At 35.8% G+C, this 24,013-nt stretch overlaps 1 protein-coding gene across 1 annotated transcript in view; it reads left to right on the forward strand.

The window, feature by feature from the left end:
* The window catches only part of LOC123557927 (uncharacterized), a 75,197-nt gene continuing 51,184 nt past the window's right edge, over window positions 1-24,013 (forward strand). The window contains exons 1-2 of the mRNA XM_045349721.2: window positions 1-134; window positions 20,176-20,394. The gene's annotated coding sequence lies outside the window, so the exon portion shown is untranslated. The remainder of the gene's footprint in view (window positions 135-20,175; window positions 20,395-24,013) is intronic.

Here is a 24,013-nt window from a genome sequence, read left to right on the forward strand (position 1 = left end):
AGTTTGATCTTTGAAATCTTTTTTCTCTCTCTCAGTTATGTTTTGATGGTGTGTTGTAAGGCACTTCCGCCGGTGTAAATTTTATTTTTCTGCACAAACAGAGAAAGACAGAATATTCAACAAGACTGGTAAAAGTACGTAAAATTATCTATGCTGCTGTTGTGATTAATGTTTTTTTTTTACATTACCTTGCTATGTATTGGAATTTTTCATTGGAATACAGTTAATTTTTAGCACTTGCCATTTATACTTAAGTTGATCCCCAAGATTTTTTCCTTCTTTTATCATGGAGGTAATATAGAGATGGAGTGCGGATGAAGGCACTTCAAAGGTACACTGTGCAGCACAGCGGCTTTGTTATTCTCTGATAAGTACCTGTCAATCAGTAGCAACTAGGTGTTTTAAAATCGCATATCAAGTTGTTCCTTACCGCGTTTATCGAGTGAGACCCGATGAACATCCGGAATAGTCCGATAATGGGATCGGGATGTTCTGATATTTTCCGTTTAGTAACTACCTGACTCTTCAAATACACATTCTGTCGTCGTTCTGGAAATATTGTCATCTTGGCAAGTAAAGTTGACGAAATACATGCATTTTCATGTCATCCACGGTAATGATAATTGATTTACATCGAAATTGTTCTTTTTGGAAAGACTTTATTGTAAGTGTTACTTATGGCAAATAATGATTACGAAAACTAAGATTTAGAAGGGATTTTCTTTTCAAATGAATTGATTCAAGTAACAGAGTTGTGGAGTGATTCTGACAATGACTGGCCATATTGTCCACGTGAACACCCAAACGATAGAGAATGGATTAATTGCAAACATGTAAAATGCGAATTTGAATGGTGGCACTATTTGTGTGCCAATTTGAAAGCTGAAACTTTACTGGAGGGTCCCTGCATGGATATGTCCAAAATGTAAAGACAAGAAAGATATGAATACGAAATTTCACTTTATAATAAATGAGATTATAACGTAATATTACTGACCAACAAACCCAATTTTAGCTGTACAGAGCGTATATGGATATTAAAACATGTCTTGTCAATATGCTTGTACATTCTAGGCGAATAAGTGAAATGCACGGCACATATTTAAAAAAACAAAAAATCAAAAAAAAATCATGTGCATCTTTACAGGCACTGACCTCCAGATCGTGCGACAAAATTGTAGAAAAATGTTCAACTTTAACAGTGAGATTTTACACCAGTTTCATATCTGCAAAATAAATTAAATAATCGAATAAATAAATAGATATAGATAAATACACGAAGAAGGCATTTGGTAACTGAATAACTACTTAAATAAATAAAATTTAAGTTATATGAACGACCTACATAAACTTGTAATCAAGACCAATTATAGAAAACATGTAGTCCAAAACATGGTCATTATTTAAAATGCTCACAACTGCTCACGTTTTTAATACCCAGTAAATGAAAATTTGATACCTTAACTTTAATTTAGCATGTCTACATTTTTTAGGAAATTTTAGGAAATCTAAAAGAATTTAGTTTAAAATGACTACATAGAAAACTGTAAACGCTTACTTTAATGAGTCACTGTTATCTGAAGTGTTACAATATCACAGAAACGCATGCTTTAAGTAGTAGTACATTTACTCTACCGATGAATCCCCAGCAATGCGCATTGTTTGTATTAATTAGTTTCAAAATATGACACGTGCGCATATGTCACCCACAACTTCCATTTTGTTGAAATTTTGATGCATCTGCTGATTTACGGTAAAACTGAGTGCCGCACAGTGTGTTCAAAGGATTATGTTAATTACATGTGAAATGGTGATAATTAAGTGACTGTGGTGATAAATCTCGTAGGATTCTGAAAGGAGCTCAGCAAGGAACAACATGTGGTATAATAAATAATTATCACCAATTATCTCGTCCGCACTCCATCTCTATATTACCTCCATGCTTTTATAAAGTACCCGTAAAAGGACATTTTCCCAATTTAAAAAGTGATAGTTTTTCCGAATTTCCATTAAAAAATCCCAAAAAGACAAAGAAAAATGGTCAAATTGTTAAGTGGTTTGGTAATTTATTGACTCGTATGCAAAACAGATCCTAACTTTGCAAGTGTTAATGATTGCTTATCTAGGGCTTTATAACTGTTGATTAGAAAAACAGAATGACAGCAACAATTCCCAAATTGAGGAAAAAAATGCAGCCATTTTTCCCGATTCAGTCGACACCAGACCTTTTCCTAAAGTGAAAAAAAAAATCACTGGATTCATTCTGTATTTGTATACTGTAGGCTGCCGGCTTAACTCAATAGGGAGAGCACAGATCTACGGATCGCAGAGTTGTGACCTCAAGCCCTGGGCGAGGCGTATGTTCTCCGTGACAATTGGATAAAAGACATTGTGTCTGAAATCATTCGTCCTCCACCTCTGATTCATGTGGGGAAGTTGGCAATTACTTGCGGAGAACAGGTTTGTTCTGGTACAGAATCCAGGAACACTGGTTAGGTAAACTGCCCGCCGTTACCTAACTGAAATACTGTTGAAAAACAGCGTTAAACCCAAAACAAATAAACAAACAAATGTATACTGTAGGTCCCAGACATGTCACTTATTAGATATGTAGCTAAATCTAGCAATACATAATTGAAGACAGATAAATGCTTTTAAACAATACAACATTACACCAGTTGTAAGCAACTTATTAGTCCAAATTTTATGACGTTTTGGGACACAGTGGTTGGGAAAGGAAGGCATGATGCGCGATTTCACACATTGATTTCAGTTTTAAAAACACCCATTGAAATTCCCATAAAATGCGCGAAAATCCCAGCAGAAGAAAACCTTATATGAAGTCGCGATGTTAAAAAAAACGAGCCAGTGACGTGTCGAAGTGGTACGAGGGATACCTATCAAATTTGTGGAGTTTCCATTTACAATTGGATGCAGCAATCCAATCAAAATGTTCGTTAGAAAAATCTCTTAAGTCACATGTTGGCCGGATTTTCTGTGTTGCGTAGTTGCTGAGAAATTATAAAAATAAGAAATATGTATTGACGATTTCAACCAGTAAAAATGTGTATTTTATTTTCAGCTGGGTATCGTTAGAAAGGTATATCTATTAATATTAGCCACAAGTAGTTTTTGTTTGATTTGCATTTGAAATGAATAGAGCAAAGCATGGTATAAAAGACCACTGCCGGCACAAATTCCAATTGGTGACAAAAGTGGCGGACGTCGCCGCAGTTTTCATGTTTGACATTTTATTTGTCGTAACAGTAGACATGGAATGAATTAGATTTCGAGTGTAAATAAAAAAGACTTGCATTGCATTACATTTTCACTTCTGTATTTCTTTATAGAATATTACAATAAGTTGAAATGTAACAATTTAATAAGTGAAAGTGAAACTAGAGATAGAAAGAGTATGTGTTTTGGATGCATCAGATTATGCACTTTTTGTTGAGATATTTTTCATTGAAATTGAAAAGCCCATTGAATTTGAAAATCCCCCATTTATTTCAGGGTCAAGGGGGTTGGGGGGGATTTTTCACATTTCAAAAATTTCTTTCTCAACCACTTGGACAGTGTGATAACTTTTGACTGTTGCTGTCCTGCCACGCCCAAACTTATTATGCATATTTCTGTTAGGAAATCCCCAATGAAATCTGTTAGGAACGTTTTCTGGTACATGTACAATGTTTATAAATTTGTAATGATTACATCTCTGAAATAAATTTATGTTGACATTAAAAGCATAAAATTGCCTCGCTGATATTTTTTTAACGTATATTTTGAGTTTTGTTTCTGCAATTTAGTGTCATTGGAAGTCAGCTGTGTTTTGAATCTCAGGTGACTGGGTAGATATCTCCTTGCACCTGTTCATGATTTAAGTCTGTTATTTAAAATAATGAGTTAAATTTTACCCATTTGAAGTTTCTACATGTCAGAATATCCATGTTTACTTTATTGGAGCAAGTAAGTCTGACCAGTATTTTATGACTTTTGAGGGGGGATTTTTTAATGTCTTTGTTTTCCAAACAGTAAAATGCAGATATGGGTAGGCTTAGAGGGATGACAACTAAAAAATATTAGATCATAAAATAAATCATCCCAATAAGCCAAATGAGTAAGGCTAGAGACGTACTATCCAAAGTGTAATACAATAGTTTATTAGAAAATATACATCATTCATAAATAAATTGATAACTGGATGCTTAGAAAACCCCTAAAAGTGGACAGGCTAGGCATCCAATTACTGGAGACCAGATGATCCAGAATCATCAAACCTCACAGGATTGTTATGCAGCATGGAAAGTTGTGCACCTGGTGTTTTAATTGAGATCTCACACAGTCAGACCAGACTTCTGGCCCTTGACTTAGTCAAAAATATACATTAAAAGGGCCTAAGTTTGTGATGAATGTATCCAGTGTTCCCATTCACGTACATATATATATGAAACACAAAACACAGAAAAAACATACAGATTTTAAAACTAAGTGTTTTTGTACATGCAATGCACGGTCATGGCACCATCTATATCTGCCTTGAGCTAGGGCTTCTTTGCTGGATGTGCTCTAAGGAGCATTTTGTATTGCACAGAGAATGGAGGCTTTGTCTTCAGACAAGTCCGAGTTTTGCTTATGTGGGTAGGACGTCATACACAGATCGGAGGAGGAACTAGAGTTTGAGTGTATCCTCCTACCAGATATCTTGCCATGAAAGGTCTCTCCATAGTCTCCCACTTGGTCCATCGACCCTGGCCTCCCATCTGTACTGCTCGTACTATTCTGACTTCTTCCTTCAAGCCTTTCTTACTTCAGTCTGAACAAGTTCTCCTCTATATGGCTGTTGTGTTCCAAAGTTGGACTCCTCTTTGGCTTAATCCCTGGTGGCCTACACAAGGGGTCCGGACAATGTTGCTATGGCTTAGTTGGTTTGTTGCATCCTCCACTGCTTTGCTGGCTGACCACCTTCTACCAGTGAGAACTTCAAAGCCTACATTGCGGATTTTGTCATCCTCAGAGCCAAACCACTTTCAAAACTGACGATTGATAGTGTGTGCTCCATTGTCTCCACTATTGAAGAGTATCTCATAGTCATAGATCAAGAGAGGCCAAAGGAGTCTTGGCAGCAGGTTGTGCTAAAAGATCCAGGCCTTGAACTTGCCTGGGAGCCAAGTCTTTATGATTCTCTTCAGCCAGTCTTCAACCATGCGTGTTGCTTGTACGCTGTTGTTGCGGTGACTTAGACTATCATCAAACCATAAATTGTCCAAACACTTAATTGATTTGTCGCCAATTGATGGTATTTCTTTCCCCTGTACTGACAGCTTGAACTGGCTACAAACTTGACCTTTCTTCCCGATAAGTGACTTCTCTGACTTAAACTTCATCCTGACCCAGGTGACCATTTCTTCCAGTGCAGACAACACCCATCGTGCTTGGATGTGTGTCTCTGTTGTGATCATAAAGTCATCCATGGAACCTCTGTTGGCTGGGAGTCGGATATTGGAACAGGTTTTCGGGCATCTGGTTTCCCGGTCCCCTGCCTTGATGATTAGGTTCATGCCCATGATGAACGGTATGACAGACACTGAACATCCTGTGACGGTGTCCTTTAGTAACCGCTGCCATGACATGGTGTAGTTATCAACGGTGAAGCGAAGTCTGATATTGCTGAAGCAGCTGTTCACTATACCCCAAATGTGTTCTGGGACATGGTAGCAAAGGATATAATAACCAAACTACAAAGCAAAATGAGGACTGCACACAGGGTTCAAATTTGGACAAGCACACAAGCTAACTGCTGGTGGAATTTTAGAATAGCTAGTGGTCTTGGAATGTACTAGTCAATTTTAGCTAGTCAATAATGTACCAAGCAAAGGTTTTCAAATCATTTTTTCATCATGAAAGGGACATTACTTTTATTTATGTGTAAAAAGGATTTTTTTGATTTTTCAACAAAACTGTTACATAATGTATACAAAAAATGATTACAAGTAGAAATGTAGAATACATCTAGCTGGCACTCAAGGTTAACTTCATAGGTTTCACTTTAGCTGTTAAGCCGATAATGGCACTATCTATTTTTAGCTCATCTGAGCACGAAGTTGTGACCCAGTCTTTATGAAACTTGGTCAGAATGTTTGTCTTGGTGATCTCTAGGCAAAGTTTGAAACTTGGTCATGGGGGGTTAAAAACTAGGTCAGTAGGCCAGATCAAAGGAAAATCTTGTTAACACTCTAGAGTCTACAGTTTAAATTTGAAACTCATGAGAATTGGTCAAAATGTTTGTCTTGATGACCTCTAGGTCAAGTTCAGATCCAAGTCATGTGGGGTCAAAAACTAGGTCACCCAACCAGATCAAAGGAAAAGCTAATTAATACACTATAGGCCACATTTTTGACCCTGTCTTCATGAATTTTGGTCAGAATGTTTATGTTGATGATCTTTAGGCCAGGTTCGAAACTTGGTTATGTGGGGTCAAAAACTAGGTCACTAGGCCAGATCAAAGGAAAATCTTGTTAACACTAGAGACCACATTTTAAGTTTGAAACTCATGAGAATTGGTCAGAATGTTTTGTCTTGATGACCTCTAGGTCAAGTTTGAATCCGAGTCATGTGGGGTCAAAAACTAGGTCATTCAGTAAAATCAAAGGGAAAGCTTGTTAACACTCCAGAGGCCACATCTATGACTCGATCTTCATGAGACTTGGTCAGAATGTTTGTCTTGGTGACCTTTAGGAAAAGTTCTTATCTTGATCATGTGCTGTCAAAAACTAAGTCACCTGATCAAATCAAAGGAAAAGTTTGTTAACACTCTAGAGGCCACATTGCACAGGATAACGGGATATAATTACCAAACCACAAAGCAAAATGAGGATTGCACAGGATATAAAAACCTAACCACAAAGCAAAATCAGGATTGCATAGGATATAAAAACCTAACCACAAAGCAAAATCAGGATTGCACAGGATATAAAAACCTAACCACAAAGCAAAATCAGGATTGCATAGGATATAAAAACCTAACCACAAAGCAAAATCAGGATTGCATAGGATATAATAACCAAACGACAAAGAAAATGAGGATTGCACAGGAATCTGGATATAATTTCCAAACTACAAAGTAAAGGATATAATAACCAAACTACAAAGTAAAGGATATAATAACCAATCTATAGAACACAATGATGTACCTTGCACAAGATAAAATGATCAAATTACAAAGCACATTTATAATGAACAGCACAAGTCAGCTATAGCTTTCCATAAGTTCTCTCTGTCTGGAAAATTGTCTTCAGGTTGGCAAGATAACTATCAGGGTATTGCCTGTAAGCAAAAAGCTTAGATCAATTTTCTCATTTTTCTTTCCACAGAAATAGAATTACAAAAGACAATAATTGGTTATACCAAAAATATCACAGTAGAAGCCTAGCTTAGGCAGTAATTTAGGTGTAATTTGAAAGTTATTTCTCAGAAATAGTGAAAAGCAAGCTTTAAAAATGTATTAGTTGTCATGGTAATAACTCGCAAGTAATAATTTCAGAAGGATTTAATAGATTACTTGCATAATTTGCAATATTGTATCAGAATTTTTCTTTCCTCAGATGATGACTTTTCCTTTTATCATTTGAAAATCTATGGGTGGTTATTACTGTTTCTGGATGATATGAGATTTTATCCTGTCACTTGCAGTATTTTCGACCCGATATCAGGGTGCCGTATATCTTTCTTGATATACCGTCAGTTGATCATGTGACCAGTGATATACGGTCAGTTGATCATGTGACCTTATAATCGATATTGTTGTCATAAGAAATTTTGCAACGAAACCATCATCATTGTGTTGGAAATGTCCGAACTAAGAAAATGAGTGGTCAAATAATGAGTTTTTATTCAAAAACGAAGAAGTTATTGCGATTTTGCCGGTAATCACGTCATTATATAAGTGACGTCATACGAATATGACGTCATTAAAGAGGTTGTCGCACACTTATTTTTGTAAAATAAATTGCCAAATATCGGAAAATGAAGTAATGACAAGATAAATAGAATAATAGGTTAGTGCCTAAGATGGAGAAAGTTTATCTGGCTCGGCTCCGGACGTTATCAGGTTCGCCTTCGGCTCACCCGATAACCTCCTCCACCTCGCCAGATAAACTTTCTCATCTACGGCACTAACCTATTATTCTCTATTTACCAGTAAATGTTATGGTTCATCATTTGTATAGTTCCTGTATCACCAGCATTCATATTCATGTGCTTCAGCAGTCTGAAATTCAGATGTGACCTGAAAAATATTAAATTTCCTGAAACTTTTTCCCCAATACTGTTCTCAATACAGCTAGATTTGCAAAGCTTTTTAATTCCCTGTATTAATTATAAAATTACAGTAGATTTGCAAAATATTAAATTTCCTGTAACTCTGTTGCCAATATAGCTAGATTTGCAAAATGTATTTCCTGAAACTTTGTTCCCAATACATCTAGATTTGCAAAATATTAATTAAAAATCTGTTCCCAATACAGCTAGATTTGCAAAATATTAAACCTGTTCTCATCTGCTCAGCTATACAGTCCAACTTTGTTTGCTCAACAAACATCTCTATTTATCCAAACTCAGAGCCTGGTACTGGCAAAATCCTGATATAATACATATTATTTTTGATTGCTCGAAGATGGATAGTTAGGACTTGCAATCTATACCTTTTGTCCAGACAATTAATATATTGATGTGTACATAAACCTCTTTGCTCAAACAACAAAATGTGCGGAGTTGAAGCACAGTAATTGACAAACAGTTTGCACATTTTAGCACTTTTATACATCAGGACATTCAGGCACCATACTTTTTGATGTTCTCTCAATTTTAAAATGAATCACTTACCATCTTAATTTAGTGATTAAATGCAAACAAAAGTGCTCTATTTAAAAAGTATCTATGATTATGTATAACTCCTCTAGATAAATGCAATACGTTACGTTTGGCTGTGATAACATGATATGCTCGAACTGTGTAATCCTTATTAGTGTTAAACAGGCGCATGCTTCTTTAAGAATTTTTATATATAATAATATATATACAATGACTTTTACAGATCATATGAAAATATGCATTTTCATATAATTTCCTTCTTCAATATGGAACACATTTTGAATGGAAAATATCTTAAATGTCATAGAATATACCATACTTGTAAGTCTGGTAAGGTCTCATTGTCACAGGGCCTAAAAAATTTCAAAATGACTTAATTGGCAATGTTTTTCCAAGAAAACATTATCATTGTATTATATATATTTAAGCGTATATGACTCATGAAACAATACTGTATCCTAGATACATTACTTCCACCTGTGAGTCTGTACAGCATAATTGTTAACTCTGTTAGCTAATAGACTACATTGTATACTGATGACGCAAACAATTTCTGACGGTCCCACGGGTTCAAACCAATGAAATTGGACTGTACTTCCAAAAAATATCCTGGAACTTTGTTTTCCTAATACAACTATACTGATGGAATTTTGCCAAGCTTTTGGTTATAGTAGAAGCTAATTTCAGTATAAACAAACTGACAAAGCAGAACAGAAACAAAATTTTATCCAACTAATGTCTAAATTCCAGACCTGAGAAATATTGATAAAAATGTGTTGAGCATAGTATTATTTATTTGTGGATATTTTTAGAAATCAAAGGAGAATTTAGCAATTTTTATTTATACCATAGACATAAGAATCCAGTGAAATTGTTAGCTGTCCACTAGCAAAAAATGTGAAAAGATCATTTGGCAAAGGTTTAGGTTAATATGTCTGGAAAGATTCTTAAATTGTCCAGTTTCCAAGATTCATGAAGATTGATTCAGTCTTGTTCAGACTTAATGAAGCTTATCTCTGACAATGACAAGTCAGTAAGGAAAATATCTTGACTTATTTGATTTTCTGCTGTCAGTTTAGAAACTTCACACATGATGTTTTTTGTTGGACCATTGTCTGTTTTATGGCGTTACCATGGCATTTCAGATGGATAGTAAGCTCTATTGCTGGTATCTGCATCATTGTTGATCACAGAGTAGACATATTTTCACATTAACCTTTACCCTGCTAAATTTCTAAAATGGACTGGTCCATCATTTAGTTTGGACAAAACCATTTATTATTAAAAGGGGTGTTCACTAAAAATTTACTGACTGAATAGCAAACAGTGCAGACCATAATTACTAAAGCCTGCATGGATGTGCATGCTGGTCTTGGTCTGCACTAGTTGCAAAGGCAAAATCGTTTGCTGCCAGCATCATAGTGAGGCTAAAGGTTAATGGTTGATTTGAAAGGACATGGTGGATTTGAAAGGACATGGTGGATTTGAGAGGACATGGTGGATTTGAAATGACATGGTGGATTTGAGAGGACATGGTGGATTTGAGAGGACATGGTGGATTTGAAAGATGGTGGATTTGAAAAGACATGGTGGATTTGAAAGGACATGGTGGATTTGAAAGGACATGGTGGATTTGAGAGGACATGGTGAATTTGAAAGGACATGGTGGATTTGAAAGGACATTTGAAAGGACATGGTGGATTTGAAAGGACATGGTGGACTTGAGAGGACATGATGGAGGACATTTGAAAGGACATGGTGGATTTGAAAGGACAAGGACATGGTGGATTTGAAAGGACATGGTGGATGTGGATTTGAGAGGACATGGTTGATTTGAAAGGACATGGTGGATTTGAGAGGACATGGTGGATTTGAAAGGACATGGTGGATGTGGATTTGAGAGGACATGATGGATTTGAAAGGGGATTTGAAAGGTCATGGTGGATTTGAAAGGACATGGTGGATTTGAGAGGACATGGTGGATTTGAAAGGACATGGTGGATGTGGATTTGAGAGGACATGGTGGATTTGAAAGGACATGGTGGATGTGGATTTGAAAGGACATGGTGGATGTGGATTTGAGAGGACAGGGTGGATTTGAAAGGACATGGTGGATGTGGGTTTGAGAGGACATGGTGGATTTGAAAGGACATGGTGGATTTGTCACATTTGATGGATGATCTTAGACATAATTATACTTATAGGCTGATATTATTAAATATATATGATCATACTTTTAGCAAGGTTATTGTAAGTCATTGAAACAGATTGGTCCCATATTCATTGCTATTTTCTGGTTCACAGTCAGTTTGCCAACTTAGCAGTTAGTCTTGTGAAAACATTAATCAAACAAGATACTTGTTTTCAGACCATATACTCCCATACTTTCTACTTAAAATTTGCTATGGATATGATATATGCCTTCTGGAAGACATGCTGTGCTACCATAGAATAAAACACCCATATACCGAAAATAGGCATCATTCCACATACCAGACAGTGTTATACATTTTAGTTACATGAAAAATGGGGATAATGGCCCAATCAGATAGGTTCATGTTTTGAAAAGAAATTGAAACTACACCATATCAGTTGCTTTGCATGAAAATTGAACAGAATATAAAATATGTATATTAATCTGCAAAATGATTGCCAATTTGCTGATACATGCATTGAATTTCAGAAAAGGACTGCATAAAGGTCAGTTCAGTTTTCCTTAAAAACGTACTGTTACATGCAATTAGCAATAATGTCCCGGTGCTGAAATTTCACATAACTAGGTTTAACGTAGTTTTCAGAAATTGTTTACTTTTATTTCTTTACAGATGGCATTCATTTTTAAAAGGGAGACAACTTTTTGAAAACATTTTAAGTATCCAGTCATATTGGACAGTACAGTAAAATGGTAGGTTGTTGGTTTCTGTGGATTGGTGACATATTGCTAACCCAGAAGACAACATTTTACCAGTAGTTTGTTTAGTATACCATATTTAATTACAGTTGCTGACAACTCATGATGTCAGAAAACAATAACGTCAAGTCATGTCTTGACTTGAAAAAGATAGGAGTATCATAGTTCACTGTCACTCTAAAGTAGTACTGCAGGAATATCTTGTGATCAGCTTTATCTGTGAGTAGAAACAAAAGGCATTTAATGGCAAGAAAATTTTAACAATTGGTAATGGAGAAATGTATTTCATCAATCTTGTTTGATATGACAGAGTCGCACTTAAATGTTGTACAGAGTAATAGGTAATGATGGTGGCTTAGAAAAGATACATATATATTTTGTTTTTGTTCTGATATTTGTAATTTAATAATTTTAACTCTGTCTTTCCTTGTTTACCATATTTTCTAATTTTATACTTGATCCAGAAATCAAGATTTAAAAGTACTATTCCTGGTTGTATATTTTATTAAACAATTTTGTCATGATTGTGTGAGGATGTCAGCATTTCCTGATTTTCAAAACTTTCTGAATGACAGAAATTGTAGAGATAAGATTTTAACTCTGTTTTGTAATTTTCTATTCCATTAAACATTTTGTAATAAAAGGAAGATTTACAATAACAATATTTCTCCTAGTTTTACCCTTGGGAAAACTTTGTCTAGTTGTCAAATTGAGAAATTTTCCCCAGAAGTGCTAATGCATGTAAAGATTTGTAATGGTTGTAACCCACGCACTTGATTGACAAAATACATTATGTAATAAATACTGTAAAATCACCATGACTGTGAAAGTTTTTGCTTGTCAAGCTTTTTTCGCAGGATTTTACAATGCTTGTTAAATGCTGGAAACATTGGTAATACAAGTTATTGTTATTACAAATACCACAGGGACCTCTGTGGCTAAGTGGTAGTCACTGACTTCAAATCACACCGATGTGGTTTCAAGCCTCAATTCGGGTGTAGAATTCTCCATGTGAGGAAAGCATTCTGCTGGCGTATGGAATAAGATCAGTGTTTCCACCAAGGTGCCCGTCCATGATGAAATAATGCACAGAGGGGCACCTGGGCTCTTCTTCCGCCATGAAAAGCTGGAAAGCCGCTGTATGACCTATAATTGTGTTGTTGTGTCATAAAACCCAACAAAAAGAAAAAAATACCAAATTTCTATAGAACCTTTATCATGATAAGTTTGTTCAAAGATGCTTTACGGTACAAACACAGTCACTCAGGGCACATAATTCCTCCTCTGCCAGAGCAGAGCAGTTTAAGTAGAGTAACAGAGCGAGAGAACAACCCAAGAACAGAGACAGTGAAATCATTTAGATACATATATGACTAACATAACCAAGCTCTTTTTAAATAGACATCCTTGTTCTTTAACATGCATGGTGTAGAGCACAGTGGCGGAAAACAAGGGATTATGGCCAGTGCTTTGTAAGTGGGACATACAGCATTTCAGAAATTTTAGCACCCCAGATGACCCAGTTACAAAGTCTTATGATATTTTATTTAGGGTAAAGTTCTGACCAAGTTTCATTAAGACTGGGCCTAAATTGGACATAAATTGTTGATGATGGACAACAGACACATGGTGATCACAATAGCTCAAGTGTAGCACTTTGTGCTCAAATCAGCAAAAAAGGAAAATAATGGGACTTTGTTGAAACATGCCTCAAGACCATGCTAATAGATTTTACCTCAGTGCTTTTTAGCTCCACTGTTCAGATAATAGGGGTGCTATTCTACTCGCCCCGCGTCGGCGTGAGCTTTCTTGTAATATGGTAAGGTGTTATACGTAGGTTATTTTTAGCTCACCTGAGCACAAAGTGCTCAAAGGTGAGCTTTTATGATTGCCCTGTGTCCGTCGTCAGTCGTCAGTCGTCAACAATTTGACTGTTAACACTCTAGAGATCACAATTTTTGCCAAATCTTAATGAAACTTGGTCAGAATATTACTCAGAATAAAATCTTGGACAAGTTCGATATTAGGTCATCTGGGGTCAAAAACTAGGTCACCAGGTCAAATCAAGGGAAAAGCTTGTTAACACTCTAGAGGTCACAATTTTGGCCCAATCTTAATGAAACTTGGTCAGAATGTTACCCTCAATAAAAACTTGGACGAGTTTGATATTGGGTCATCTGGGGTCTAAAACTAGGTCACCAGGTCTAAAAGCTTGTTAACACTGTAGAGGCCACATTTATGACTGTATCTTCATGAAACTTGGTCAGAATGTAAATCTTGATGATCTCAAGGTCCATTTTTAGCTCATCTGATTTTTTGCAAAAAAATGATGAGTTATTGTCATCACTTGAGCGGTTGTTGGCGTCGGCGTCGGCGTTGCCTGGTTAAGTTTTATGTTTAGGTCAACTTTTCTCCTAAACTATCAAAGCTATTGCTTTGAAACTTGGAATACTTGTTCACCATCATAAGCTGACCCTGTATAGCAAGAAACATAACTCCATCCTGCTTTTTGCAAGATTTATGGCCCCTTTTGGACTTAGAAAATATCAGATTTCTTGGTTAAGTTTTATGTTTAGGTCAGCTTTTCTCCTAAACTATCAAAGCTATTGCTTTGAAACTTGGAATACTTGTTCACCATCATAAGCAGACCCTGTACATCAAGAAACATAACTCCATCCTGCTTTTTGCAAGAATTATTGCCCCTTTTGGACTTAGAAAATCAGTTTTCTTGGTTAAGTTTTATGTTTAGGTCAGCTTTTCTCCTAAACTATCAAAGCTATTGCTTTAAAACTTGCAACAGTTTTTCACCATCATAAGCTGACCCTGTACAGCAAGAAACATAACTCCATCCTGCTTTTTACAAGAATGATGGCCCCTTTTGAACTTAGAAAATATCAGATTTCTTGGTTAAGTTTTATGTTTAGGTCAATTTTTTCTCTTAAACTATCAAAGCTATTGCTTTGAAACTTGCAACACTTGTTCACCATCATAAACTGACCCTCTACAGCAAGCAACATAACTCCATCCTGCTTTTTGCAATAATTATTGCCCCATTTGGACTTAGAAAATCATTTTCTTGGTTGAGTATTATGTTTAAATCAACTTTTCTCATAAACTATCAAAGCTATTGCTTTAAAACTTGCAACAGTTTTTCACCATCATAAGCTGACACTATACATCAAGAAACGTAACTCCATCCTGCTATTTGCAAGAATGATGGCCCTTTTTAGACTTAGAAAATCATGGGTAGGACAATATTTCTATTATACAAAAAAAAATCAGATGAGCGTCAGCACCCGCAAGGCAGTGCTCTTGTTAATCTTGGTTATGTAGGATCAAAAACTAGGTCACCTGGACAAATCAAAGGAAAAGATAGTTAACACTGTAGAGGCCACATTAATGACCATATCTTAATGAAACTTGATCAGAATATTAATCTTGATGATCTATAGGTCACGTTCAAATCTTGGTCAGGTGGGGTCAAAAACTAGGTCACTAGGTCAAATCAAAGTAAAAGCTTGTTAACACTCCAGAGGCCACATTTATGACTGTATCTTTATGAAACTTAGTCAGAACGTTAATCTTGATGATTTTTAGGTCAAGTTCAAAATCTGGGTCATGTGGGTTCAAACACTAGGTCACCGGGTCAAATCAAAGAAAAAGGTAGTTAACACTTTAGAGGCCACATTTATGAGCATATCTTAAAGAAACGTGGTCAGAATGTTAATCTTGATGATCTTTAGGTCAGGTGAGTGATACAGGGCCTTCATGGTCCTCTTGTTAAGGTTAAAGTTTTTCGACAACCTTTGTTTTTCTGTCATATCTTTGTTACTATTGCTTATATCTTACTGTAAGTTCATATAAACAAGCAATTAAATATGGCGGACAGTGTGGTAGCTTTTTCTGCTAGCTGACAAAAGTTATCTAAAATAGTGTTTAAAGAATTTAAAGGAATATTTTTATCACTGGAAAGTTAGTTTACGGATATATAATGCTCCATATGGTATTTAATTGAGATTTGAGAACTTTGAAATGGATCTAAACGGTGATTTTGCAGTGACAACAAAGAACCGCTTTCAAATTTTACAAGAGCGGGAAAATAGCACAATGAATTCTTCAATAAATACAAGTAATACCAATAATGACATAACTAGACATGATTTTGCTAACAGTTCCATTGATAGTAAACTTAACTACATGTTTGATGAACTTAGAAACATTAGAATTGAGCAAATTAATTGTAACAAAGGAATGGTGAATTTTGAAAAAACTTTGACAGGGATGAATGAAAAGATGGGTCAGGTGATTCATACCACTAACAGGCACACAGACTTTATGAAATCACTAGCATACAGGTCCATAGATATAGAGGCCAGGTCACGTAGAAACAATCTCATATTTCGTGGCTTTAGTGAAAACAAAGGTGAGAACTGTTTTATGATAATACGGGACTTTCTGAATAACCACCTTGATATTGACCCCAGGGATATGTACCTAGCCCGTGCACACAGACTAGGTCAACGGAAACCCATGCAACAGATACAAAGAAGGCCTTTAATTGTGCATTTTAGGGATTATTGTGACACTGTGTTAATCATGAGTCGTGTTAAGCTGCTTAAAGGCACGCCATTCTCGGTGGACTATAATCTACCTCGTGAGATACAGGAGGCTCGAACTAGATTATGGCCGCAGTACAAGATGCTAAAATCCAGGGCACCACAATCGAAAGTTCAAATTGTTTACCCAGCCAAACTTATACAGGACGGAAAACTCATCAAGGATGAAATGCCAGACTGGAACAAATATACAAAAATCAGCAGACTTTCGCAGCTGGATTATATAGTGCCCAAAAATGGAGACCATTCTACACAAGATCAACAAAACGCTGGTGAATCAGTGAACACGTCAAACGGTGTTGATACATGTGCAAATGAACAGGTTCGAGACAGTAACTTTAGTAACAATTTACCTTGTGTATCCCAGGGCAGTGCGTCTGTACCCGTAAATGTCATCCACACACCCCCACAATATCCATTTCCCTTTCAATCTGCCCTTCCTCCTATTTTTCAGCAACCGGGTATATTACAAAGTCCTGTAAATCCAGGGTATGTAAATAGTCCAGTGCATATGTACTCAGCATTATTTCCAGGAATTCTTAATCAAACCAACTGGCATGTACAGTCACTACCTGAAACATCTGTTCCTGGTAATGTAGACGCAAGTGTTCCTAGCGTTATGAATACCCTATCCCAGGCAAGTCCGATGGAAATGCCCACCACAAATTCTCAGGATAGCTTGTGCAACTCGCAATGCCCTTCAGTCACTAATACCTCCACTGTTGATCCGCAAAGTCAGCAAATGACTGACTCAGTGTTAAATAACACAAGCATGGTAAGCAGTGAAACCAAGCAAAATGTTAGAATGCAGTCTAATGTCAATGTCCCTGTTCCGCTGACAGACAGTAGTAATAGTCCAGTTAAAAAAGGCACTATCTTGCACAAACAAATTAGCACTGACAAGCAAAATACTGAAGAGACACAACTCAAATCTATTTTTGCAGACAATATATGTCAGTCACAGGCGGATAAACAGTCAACAAATTCCCAGACGAGGGGGCGTGCACGAAATTCTCGGGCTGTATCCAGGTCAGTGAATCGCTCAAATTCGGCTAAACCATACAGAAGGAACAGTTCAAGCACAACGCGTAGTAAAAATGACACGGTTTTACCCAGTGCTATAAATAGCACATATACACAGGTAGACAATTCAGCAGACGAGGGATTTTCCCCTACAGGTCTGAAAGTAGGACAATAGGTCATTGACCAGAAGGTCTCGCTACGTTGTGTATTGTTGAATATACAGGGTGTTTCGACAAGGCGAGCAAATAAATTATTATCACCAGAAGTACAGACTATTTTTAAAAATCATGATCTGATCTTACTCACTGAAACTTGGTCTAATGATTTGACAGAGCTACTAGTTGAAAATTTCGAACATTTTGTGTTACATAGAACGGAAAATAAGGAAACTGCCAAACGTTCATCAGGGGGTATAATAATATACTTGCGAAATGATTTTGTTTCCTCTGAGACTTTAGTATTTCAAAGTCAAGATGACATTATCTGTATAAAAATAAAGGGATCTAAGTTAGGCTTAGAAACAAGACATCATGGATCACCCAAACAGAAAAAACTGGTGTTCATTGTTAAAAGATTTATTGTGTACTCTTGGTTTTTATGAAGTATGGTTATTTCAGACTGTTGGAGACTCTATGATATTTTTGTATAATGTAAGACAAAGATTAAAAGATCAATTCTTACAAAATTGGTCTGGTAGGTTAAATGAGTCCAGTAGAGCTTTGTTTTATAGATATATTGCTAATCATAGATTTCAACCATATTTGGATATCATTAATGTTAAGAAATTTCGTATATATTTCTCACGTTTACGTTTATCTTCTCATAGACTGTTCATTGAAACTGGTCGTTGGACCAGACCTGTAAGCACCCCAGTAAACGAACGAAAATGTAACTTATGTAACAGATTAGAGGATGAATATCATTTTACTTTAGAATGTGTTTTGTATAATGACCTAAGAAAACAGTTTATACCAGCCTATTATTTCAGGCGACCAAATATGCAGAAATTTATTGAATTAATCGTTACAGAAAATAAACGTGTCATAAGAAACTTAAGCAGTTATGTAGAAAAGGCATTTGCAGTTAGAACAATGGAACTTTACAGAGGCAACACTTTTTAGAAATCAACATATTACGTTGTCTAAGATATATAACTGATCTATAGTTTATAACAATATATAAAGATACTTATAGACTCATTGAGTGTATGTATACGCATCATTACTATGTTTGGTAGATACACATATATTTCGTTATGTTGTTTAAATACATAATTCTACGAATGAATTTATAAAATATTTACATAGTAAAAATTTAACGTTCTGTATATCTACTGTATTTATTTGTTTGAGGTTCGTTTATTGTAAAATACAGACGTCACACCTTGTTAGTTTTGCTTTCGAGCAAGACGTGACTCTATGTCGTGCTAATAAACTCATTGAGTGTACGTAGACGCAATATTACTACGCTTAGTATATGCGCATTTATCGCATTATGTTGTTCCACTCCAAAATTCAATAAATGGACATGTTAAATATTTACATAGAAAATATATTGTTCCGGGTATCTAATGTATTATTTTGTCTGATATTTAAAAATTTTAAAAATCCAGATGTCACACCTTGTTAGTTTTCGTTTTCGAGCAAGTTGTGAATCGATCTGGAACTTTGGAATATTAAGAAATGACAGGAACATTTATGAAAACATTTTAATAGAAAATATTAGTTTTGTACGTGTGATATACAGAGCGTTATAATTCAGATTGTGTGTGAATTGGTATTTTGCATGTATATTCATAATGTCTTATTGGATAGAATGTTGTTGGTAGATAAGCTTGTTAAATAATAATATTATTATGAGAAATTTACATATGTCATTAGGATATACATGTATACGTCTTTTACATGTCACCATATTTATATGTATTTGTTGTATTGCCTCATGGGTCTCAGACCTTCTGGATGGAAATAAATAAAACTAAACTAAAACTATAAACATTGTCCAGCATACAAACAAAGTATGTGCAGGGGCTGAGCCCATTATACCCAAAGTCAAGGTCACCAATTTGTTATTCTTGGAATTATTATCATGTTAAAGAATGTCAGTACACCTTCTATCTTGACCTTTAACCCCTCTGAGTAGTAGGGTCTTTTTATATCTTGGTGTATCTTCCTTTTAAAGTAGAGGTCTCTTATTGAGACATAAATTCATTTTACTGTCAAATCACCGAATAGTGGAGCGCGCTGTCTTACTGACAGCTCCTGTTAAATGTGGTTATGTCCCTAGTACAAATTTATTCAAAGTTTCTCCATTGTAGAGTGTTTGCTAAGGAACCACACATTACAGTGACAGCACAACCTGTCTAGAGGTGAAGAGTTTTGATCCTTAGACTAGGAGTATGCTGTCTTTGAGTATATCAAGTTGAAGGCCATACATCTGAATTCATTCATCCCTCCACCTCAGATGAATTTGGATATGATGTGTGTATGATATTTGAGGAGAACAAATTAGTAAAGGTTTCAGGAAGACTGAATCTCTAAGTGTATATACAGACCATCACAACCGTCTGTAAATAAAATTCTTGAGATAAGTCTTCAGAGAACAAAATCTTTATCATTTTTGTTTCCAAGAAAAGTTTTTACCCTCCAGTAAGGTGTCTGTTTACAGCCAGCTCATAATTCCTTCATAATTGGTCACTACTCTTCTTGAGAAATGTCAGCTCATGTCTGTAATTGACAGTAAACATTTTTATTACAGGAAAATGTGACATCTCCAGACTGGGTTCTATGTCTGACAGTATCACAGTCTGTCACTGTGTGACAAGGACAGACTGGTTACCTGATGCTGAAGATTTTACAGACTGGTTCACTGATGTGCAAAACTTTTAAAGGCTGGTTGCTGATATGCAAGGGTTAAATGACTGGATAAAGGATGAGGTTTTCCAAGTTGTGGAAATAAAATGTTTTTACAAAGGGGGTAAGTATAATTTTTTTGAAATCATCTTAATTTTTCAACAGTAGTTCCAGGTGTTAATTAAAATGGTGTTAGCAGTTAAATGTTCTTGTATTGGAAAGATTTACAGCTCCACAGAAACCTACTTCTGTCCATAAAAGGTTCTGGTGACAGATTGTGCAAGCTTTTATTCTGTGGTACAATTTTTTTGTATTATGAAATCGTTAAATCACAGTCCTGTGTGTGAACATTTTCTTTACCTTCTATTTCATATTTATATGACCTCCTGAGAGTTTTTTTCATTATAAATGTTGGTTACCTGCTGAGATGTTATTAGGAGTGAAAGTTCTGCATTTTAATAGATCAAATTTTTATGCAAGTTGTAGTTTTAGTAAAATGTTATGCTGAAGTAAACTGTTGGATTATATATGCGGCAAATTGTAGTTGATAGCTTGAATATTTGCATAAAACTTGTTTCATAATATCAGAATTACTTGTGAATACAGATCAGAATTAAATGAGTGAAATTCATTTGGACTTTGTTTGTCTTACAATAGCTTTCATGCTTGTTTTGACTGAATAGTTAAAAAAGTACCGATTAAAAGTGTGTGCAAAATAGGATTGATACTACAGGTAATACAGATATTTGGTTCGATTGTTCAAAGAATACTTAGAGTTAATTGAACTTGCCAATTTGTTCCCAGGCATTCATGTCTGAATCACTATTTTATTAACTTTTTAGCTCACCTGAGCACGAAGTGCTCAAGGTGAGCTTTTGTGATCGCCCTGTGTCCGTCGTCAGTCCGTCGTCCGTCCGTCGTCAACAATTTGACTGTTAACACACTAGAGGTCACAATTTTGGCCTAATCTTAATATAACTTGGTCAGAATGTTACCCTCATAAAAATCTTGGACGAGTTCGATATTGGGGTCATCTGGGGTCAAAAACTAGGTCACCAGGTCAAATCAAAGGAAAAGCTTGTTAACACTCTAGACTGGTCACAATTTTGGCCCAATCTTAATGAAACTTGGTCAGAATGTTACCCTCAATAAAATCTTGGACGAGTTTGATATTGGGTCATCTGGGGTCAAAAACTAGGTCACCAGGTCAAATCAAAGGAAAAGCTTGTTAACACTGTAGAGGCTACATTTATGACTGTATCTTCATGAACCTTGGTCAGAATGTTACTCATGATGATCTCAAAGTCCAGTTTAAATCTGGGTCATGTAGGGTCAAAAACTAGGTCACCAGGTCAAATCAAAGGAAAAGCTAGTTAACATTCTAGAGGCCACATTTATGACCATATCTTAATGAAACTTGGTCAGAATGTTAATCTTGATGACCTATAGGTCATATTCAAATCTGGGTCAGGTCAGGTCAAAAACTAGGTCACCGGGTCAAATCAAAGGAAAAGCTTGTTAACACCCTGGAGGCCACATTTATGACTGTATCTTCATTCAACTTAGTCAGAATGTTAATCTTGATGATCTTTAGGTCAAGTTCGAATCTGGGTCATGTGGGGTCAAAAACTAGGTCACCTGGTCAAATCAAAGGAAAAGCTTGTTAACACTCTTAGTGGCCACATTTATGACTGTATCTTCATGAAACTTAGTCAGATTGTTAATCTTGATGATCTTTAGGTCAAGTTCAAATCGACATCATATGGGGTCAAAAACTAGGTCAACAGGTCAAATCAAAGGAAAAGTTAGTTAACACTTTAGAGGCCACATTTATGACCATATCTTAATGAAACTGTCTTGATGATCTTTAGGTCAATAGGTAGGTGAGCGATACAGGGCCTTCATGGCCCTCTTGTTTATGTAAATTTGTGTCTTGGTAACTGATAGTGGAAATTGATTGAATCTTTAAATATAGTTGATCAGTTTGATGACCTGATCTTCACGACACAAGTTTCTTAATGTAGGTGTTGCATGTTTGCAGAGTTATGCCCCTTTTTTGACTGAGCAATTTTTGGTCAAGTTTTTGTATGTAATCTGATGTCTCAGAAACCATCTTTGGAAAAAGATTGAACTTCACATAGTTTTTCACTTTGGTGTTATAACATGCAGTAGTCAGCTGCCATAACTTTGTTTTGCTGTTTCACAGAGTTATGTCCATTTTTCAGCTGAGCAATTTTTTATGTGATCAATATTCTTATTAAGCATAATGGGAAGTGAAAGTTTTATCATTCAAAATTTTTGCCCCTTTTGTACGTTTTAATCTATGTTTTAACTAATTAATTACAGTGCATTCGCGGTGCTACGAATCGCAATTTAACGAAATACCAGAATACTACGAAAAGGTGTTGTGGTCCCGGCTGCTTTCCTTCTTATTTCTATGTAACAAAGTCGCGGTTTTACGAAAATGCAATTTTACGAAAAATGCGCTGTTACGAATGTATTGTTATGCCCTTAAAGCCTGTTTTTAACTTGTTTTAGTTGCGATTTTACGAATGTATCGTCTAAGTTTTCACACCTTCCATAACGGCGTGAAAATGCTTTAGAGTGGAAAGTGTCACTATCATTTAGCCGGGCGTAAACAGTGATTAAAGTGTGAAAACTTAGTAATTAAATTCGAAGCACATATGCTATATACTATGCACAAGTTAGTGGTTATTTTTTTCTCCTATAACTATCCGATCGGATGACATACAAGTCACACTTGCTTCGATATCTATACGTCTCAAACAATCACTGCATAAAGAAAATAAAACAATATTTAAGTCCTGATCGTCTGTATATTGTCTTTTTATTATACCAAACAATTGGTAAAGGGAAGCTGAGTGTATCGGAATAGGCAACTGTGATTTTTTCTCGTGCAACAATGTACCCTGTATGTGTTTTATGTACAGTGAATAAAAAAGTGAAGAAAAAAGAACCAGTTCTACATTCTACATACGATCTGAGTTCAGATTCGAATAAGATTTGTAGTAAACCCAGATGTATATATAAAATTGGTATAGAATCTACATTTACTCCGATACGAAAATCACACGTTTAAATATCACGGGTCACGTATATAGATATTAATGTGCTATATAGCGAAATTTCCTATGCTACGCTCGAACGAAAATGCGATATTACGAAAAAAACGGCCGGTCCCTTGGCTTTTCGTAGAATCGCGATTGTACTGTATTATGTTACAAGGCTTTTGAATTGTTGAGTGTTACTGACTCTCCCATTGATCATATTATGCCTATGACGAAGACACAGGAAGCATATAGTGTTTGAAGTGTTTGTCATTCAGTGCACCTGTTTCTCACTAAACTCTTACAGTTTCTATCCATTTCAAATGAAACTTGGTATAAATCATCAGTGCCAAGCTGACATGCACATATTTTGGACTTTCCATGTCCATTTCTTTAGTTATGCCCCTTTTTGGACTTTGAAGTATTACAGTTAAATTTTTGCCTTGTTTACTCAACTCCATCCTCAGCTTCCATTTAACGTCTTGCTATACATCATCGTTTTCTGGAGGTTCAATTCCATCATTTATCTGGAGTTAATCCCTTTTGAACTTCATTTATTATTCTACCAAGCATTTTCAGAAGTGATGGTTGGGGGGGTGTTGAGGCATGATTGTGTCATCCAATGTTGACATCATTCTTTCTTATGCCAATAAAGTTACACAGAATCTCAAAGCC

The sequence above is a fragment of the Mercenaria mercenaria genome, chromosome 5 (assembly GCF_021730395.1).
Source record: "Mercenaria mercenaria strain notata chromosome 5, MADL_Memer_1, whole genome shotgun sequence".
Lineage (NCBI taxonomy): Eukaryota > Metazoa > Mollusca > Bivalvia > Venerida > Veneridae > Mercenaria > Mercenaria mercenaria.